Below are 6,539 nucleotides of genomic sequence, written 5' to 3'. Positions count from 1 at the left end.
ACAGCAGCTTCACCTGACACAACGGTGTCAGAGCCCTTGATAGAGCTAAAATGATGATCCGGAAGCATCAACGGGCGTACCGGGTCTTCCCTCCTTCCATGAAGACCTTGTTTGTGAGGCGATAATCCTTGACTCCAGGCCTCCGGTTGCCTGGATGGGATTTCAGGATTCCATTTTAAAAGCCACAAGTGTGGAGATAGGTCTGTCCTGGCTCTGCCAGTGCTGTCCTAACTCTGGATAAAGGGTATCGTGCAGTTCCCAGAGCAACCTCGTCTCAGGTTTGAAAATGACACAAGAAACGCCCTAAATGAATGATGAATCAAAATTACCAGCTTTGGGAAATTGAAGTTAGACCCTGAATGAAGTCTGTTAGGGCTGCCGAAACAATGAGTACCAACATCTACATCTAGAATCTGCAACAGTTGTATTAACTCAGTTCCTGCTGCCGTGGAAACAGATGGAGATGGCTAAAAATGGAGCAGGTTGTTTTAAGCTAATTGTTCGACACGCACAAAAAAGCTGGGATTCTCTTTTATTTTTGTGATACTGAGTCCTTTAAAGTAACCTCCATTTCCATGGCAGCCAGCAGCAGATTTACTAGAATTCATTTTAGATTTTACAATCCTGATATATGTCATAAGGTTAAGCGTTTTGCAGGATTTTTATAGAATTAAAGCTCTAGTAGGCTCATTAGATTTATCTGAGCAATCTATAGCGTACCCAGTAAGATGCATCCAAATGATATATAGATATATATAGCTTCTACTATAGCTTCTACATTAAAGCAGCTTATTCAGTAAATTTCTCTTCTTCTGCTTGTAAATACAACTACTAGGGCCTTTACTGGGAGTAGAGAAATTTTCATCCAGGATCTAACAGTGGTTCATCTAGTCTATATTGTGTTTCGTACTGGGCCACATGTTTTAGAATAAAGTGCAAGAAGCATTCTCATGGTTGGAGTTGTCTTAGAAAAGTTCACTGAGAAATATGATTTAAAATCTCTTTCAATGTTAATGAATCTTCCAAAATATGTGTTAGGATTATAACTCTGAACATTCTTGCTAAGAATTCCTCCTTCAAGAACAGAGGGACGTTCTAGTAGATAGCTTGCAAGAAAGTTTGAGTGTCTCCGTTTTGGCTGGTTTGTTAAAAAAAAATCAGCCATGTAAAGCAACAATACCGTCTCAAGACATACTTTCTAGTTATAGTTCCAAAAGGACAGAATGCAAAATTATCTTGCAATAATATAGAAGGCATTTTTGCAAAGGTAGAAAAAATACTGAGCTGCCTGAAAAAAGGTATTTGTTTTCTCTGATTCATTTAGTGAAAAGCCCCTCTCCCAAACCTTTCCAAAATTTTGAGTCGGATTTATTCCAACAACAGCCCCTTTTCAGAAAAGATTGTCAACTCTAATGACTCTGTTAGGATGATCGTGGATCGTCTTATGTACTACTACAACCAAGTAATAACTCTTAGGGCTAAAAAAATCCATATGGCTCTCTCAGCAGTACTGCTTAACATGTGTGACGGCTGCTCTTAAAAATATAACTATTAGAAAAGGAATTAACTGCACTGTGTGGCTTATGAAATGCCAACTTATTTTTGAATAGAAGCAATTTTAGTTTAACAAATGCTCGGGCTGGTCATCCTTTTGTCTTTTCCGTGGTTACTATTGGTTTCTAGTTGCATTTAGATGCCTTAACCGTGACCAAGGCCCCATAGGAATACACATTATAAAAGCACACGCAATATCCCAGTCTCATTTTGTTCCTGGGAAAGGAGGCAGGCAGAGTGTGAGACATACAGATGTAAGTGCCTCAGGGCTTCAGTTATCAACTCACTCTAGAAGCAGCTGCTCCCACTGGCAAATCTCTTATGGATCAGTAGTGGAGAAGTACAGCCTGATGAACCACACCAGGTTTTTCAGACTGGGAAAACCATTGGGAAGGGTTAAAAACTCCCGTGAGACTGAAGGGCATCAATCCTTTTTGGCAGCCATCCATTTTTTTCTCCATCCTGCCTCACTTCTTGTGCTATTCAGCTTTTCTCAGAATGAATTTTAAATCTGGTGAGAGAGGGGGGATTATGCCACAAATTTTCTCAGAGAATTTGGCTAAATTCCTTCATGTCTGCATAACTCAATTTGCCTATTGTAAGGTAGGGGTAATATTTATGTTATGTAGAGTTTAAGTCTCGTAAGGCCTACCTCTTCAGGATTTGTCAGGAGCTGTGAAGCTGCAGTGTGGAAGGAGTTATATTTTAAAGCAGTTATTTTACTTTAGGATCTGTGTTGCTGATGGTTTTACCATATTTTAGATTCTCAGTGCCAGACTAGTAATTATGTAAGACTATAATCCCTGGAGCACTCTGAAGCTAGCGGAAGCTTTGTCACTGATATCGCTTTTTTATTTATGTTACATGGTAAGCCAGAGTGCAAGCCTAACATGACCTTGTGTACGAATGTAACCGAGCTCTGATGCCTGAGCAGGGAGGGTGCCCACCCCACCTCTTTGAGCCCCGTGCAGTCCACTCTCTGCAGTGTGAGTAGGGTGGGCACATGCACAGCTCCAAGCTGATCATATTGTATCCTGTAGTATCATATAGCCAACAGAGAGCAGACAAGTCAGCTCAAGTTCCTTCTTAGAAGCCTTTAATGTTGTATATAGCAAGGCGCTATGATCTACGCAGGCAGCTAAGCTGCAGATATTTTAGGGATGTCTATGTGGACACACAGTGCAGGTCAAGGGGGCATACTTTGCAGTAACCCAGTTTCTGGCTAGAATCCAGTGAACTGCACAGACATTGCTATTTGGGTCAGGATGTGGTGTTAAATTTTCAGTGAAGATATTTTAGACTGGCCAGGAAGGTAGAAACAAATCATCTTGAAAAGGAAAATCCTCTTTAACTAACAGCAAGGGGTAGTCTGTGCAATACCACTGCAGTAGCTCTACAACTTAAATTGTGACCAAAAAGTAAGAAAACCCTGTATTTGCCGAGATTTACTGCTTCACAGACCAATGGAGCGAAATGTAAACTGCAACACATCCGTCTTTATTCCACAAGCATCCGTGGCTCTGTTATTCCCGTGCTCCAGTCCCCCTGGATGAATAACCCTTCCCCCTCTCCACGCTGAATAGGGCAGGTGACTCGGTACCCGGCCACCCAGCAGATGCTTCCGCAGTACCAACTGTTCTGAATCCCCCACCCCTTCTCCAGCTTTTTTTTCCTCCTTCCCCCCCGTGTCCTACCAATCTAGGCTGCCTGGCACATGCTGCAAGCTGCAGTCCCGCTGGAGTGATATTGTGATGGAAATGAGGGAGGGGATGCAAGCAGAACTGCACAGATTTACAGCACTCTAAGGGTTTCCATTAAAATCCTTGACAACTTGTTATTTATGAGTAGACCAACAGCTCTTCTAATATCCAGGGCCTAGACCCCATTCACTTCAATAATGCTGGTTTGGAATAAATGAGCCAGAGGATGGAAACCAGTTCTGTTAGTATAATGGAGGAGGCTAATAGCTGTTTAGAGAAAACAACTGATGTAATTCTGGGACCCAATCCTTTCACTAACTAAACTATAAAGGTTTGATTCTTTAAGTGCATTTCAAATAGTGATTTAATTCAGTACAAAGAGGGTGATAAATGGTAGCATTCTGATTTCATGGCATTATGTACCCACTTTGCACTGCTCTGGGTACTATTTGCACTAGTGTGCTAGAGATAAAGGGACTCATTGACTACTGTGCAAGCAGAAATGGGTCAGTTTGGATCTCCACAGCAGAACAAAGATGGACAACAGGGATTCGTCCTTACAATTTAATATAAGCAACAGAAAGAGCTCTGCATAAGCACATTATCTTAATTTTTCAGTCTCACAGCATATGATCATTTCTTCCCCAGATTTTTCTGAGCTTCTCAGCAACCAACTGCAGTGGCAGTCTAGATGTCATTTTTGAACATTTTTTCCAGAGCAGTTCCCTTCCCTGTTCTCTTCCCCTTCCCAGCACTGACATGTCAAATACTGGAACGCCTCTGCATAAGTACAGGACTGACCCCTGAAATAAGGACTTTGACGATCAAACCATGTTAAGAACTAGGATGTGCACTTTGCTGCTGTAAAGAATTATCGATCTCTTCTGCTGTGTCTTAAAATCAAGCTGGCTCATATACTGTTTTTTCCTTTTTCTCTATTGTTCACCTGCTTCTTGTCTATTTACAGTCCTTTTGTCAGGCATCTTTTTATTTCCTTTCTGCTTCCTCTGCTCTCCGCAGGAGCCTCATTAAAGGTGAAGTGAAGAGAAGCAGCAGCAGTGCTCCCAGGCTCGGTTTTGCGGGGGCGAAAGACGAGGAGAGGCAGCACTGCCAGATGGATTGTGCTCTGTGCCACTACCTCCCCCCCTCTACTGCACCCTGAACCCTCTGCGCTGTGATTTCGGAGCAGACAGACAGTCCTGAAGGTCCAAACTGTTCTGCAGGACGAGGAAGGAAGATATGGATAGATGAAGAGGAACTAGGAGGAGGAAGGGGGGTGGGAAGAGGCTGTTAATGTGAATAAGGTGACTGAGACCATAAGATTGGGAATCACTTTCTGAAGGAAGCAGAGCCGCCTATCATTTATCTCAGCAGCTTTTCAGGTACTGACTTTCAGGGCCAAAAGAGTTTGACAGTCTGGCATCTGTAACTGTCTCCTTCGTGACCTGTCTTTTTCTTCTGTACCAAAAGTAGCTTTTCCTAGGGAAAACAATGGTCTTTCCTGTGGAAAGAACTGAGATCAGGCAGTATGCGATGCCCTCTGTGACCATAGATAGGATTTGCGGCATGCTTTTGCAGTTGAGAAATATTATCATCTATTTTGCATTTTACACATAAAGAGATATACCTGTTAATTGGAAAATGATTTCCCATGGACAGATCTATTCAGATTTTTCTGCGTGTGAAGGCACAGAGAAAGCCCAGGGGAAGAACCAGCTTCTTGGGAAAAGAAGGCAAACGGTCTACCAAAAAGTGAGGGAAAACCAGGCAAAGAGAGGAGAGCTCCCTGAGGCCGAACAGGTTTGTCTGGATGGGGAAACAGAAAACGCATCAGAGCAGCGATCGCTCATGGAAACCAAACGGGGCTAGTTCCTAAGCTAGGAAGGTTTAAAAAGATTGTGGGGCTTGTTTCTCCAGAAATTTGGCCCACAGACTATAACATCCTCCTTTTAAATACATTTCTAATAGATGTCCATTCTGGTTCTACATGGATTCTGGTATAAACTGTGCCAAACCCCTGCCGTCCCTTTGAAATTTTCTTTCACGTTTCTCACCCAATACATGCCAATGGAATATTGGATCTTACCCAAAGTATAGCTATATCTAATTATCAGCCATTTGAGCTACTTCTATATTAAACCATAAAATTGAGATAGGACTGAAACCTCTTGTGATTCCAAGGGCTAAATGCAGCAGTAACATAAATAATGCTGTAAATTACAGGCAAAATGAAAACTCGGTCAGAAAATATATGATGTAATTTGTGCTTAGGGATAAATTGGTCCCTGGCTGCACAGGATAGGGAAGATATGACCTGCATCAGGCCAAAGTATATGGCTGGGAGCCTGAATCTGAGTCATTATTACAGAACACAAATGATATACTTTAAAATTTAAAAAGTCAGCATCATCATGAGATTTATTGCGGTCTAACCCCCCCTGCCGGTCACCTGCTAGCTGCCTATGTCACAGGGCCTGCGCCTCAAAATAGGCCTCTTAAGGGATTTGTAGAAATGATAGGAGCAGGCAAGTGGAAAATGATAGGCACCCGTGTAAAAGGGATGGCGAAGCAATTCAGGGGCACTGACACAGGGCGCTCACAGCTCCAGGACATAGATGGAATCGTGACATACCTCTAACCCCAAGTGACTGGGTTTGGGTTGATAATATGAGCTGCTGAAGCCAGTGCAGAGTGGAAAGGAAACAAGTCCAGTAATTCTGATATTGCGTCAACTACCAGAATTTTAATAAAGATGGCGTGGGTGTCCTTCCGTATCGGATCTGCTTCTGTCAAGATGTAAACTTTTCCTGAGGAAATGAATATTCCGTGAAAGAAAAAAAGCTTCATTGTGATGAAATCTTCAGTTGTGAAAACTGCAATAAAAACATTGAAATGCTCCTATGACAGAGTATAAATTCAACTGTTTTAATCAGCTGTAGGTTTTGGGATACATTTTGATATAGACAATATGGCCCATACAACTCATTTTATTTTCCTGATTTGTTCTTGTTACTATATACCACACTATCCTTTGACCTTCTTGATATATTTCCATGCTGTGAGGAGCCAGTGAGGACCAGCCACCTAAATATGTGCTTTCTGTTAAATAAGAGTAGTCCCGCTAACTATAGGAATACCATGTTACATGCTAGGTGTTCAGAGATGTTCTGAAGTACTTGGTTGGACAGAAGCTTCAGAAAGTAACTGAAAGCTTGCAAATAGCTCCATTATGACTCCATCAGCTCCTCCAATCTATTTCTTTAAGAATGAATAGACACAGGCATC

Source organism: Struthio camelus, chromosome 25, assembly GCF_040807025.1.
Source record: "Struthio camelus isolate bStrCam1 chromosome 25, bStrCam1.hap1, whole genome shotgun sequence".
Classification (NCBI taxonomy): Eukaryota; Metazoa; Chordata; class Aves; order Struthioniformes; family Struthionidae; genus Struthio; species Struthio camelus.
The sequence above is the reverse complement of the archived record's forward strand: the minus strand, read 5'-3'. Positions refer to the sequence as shown.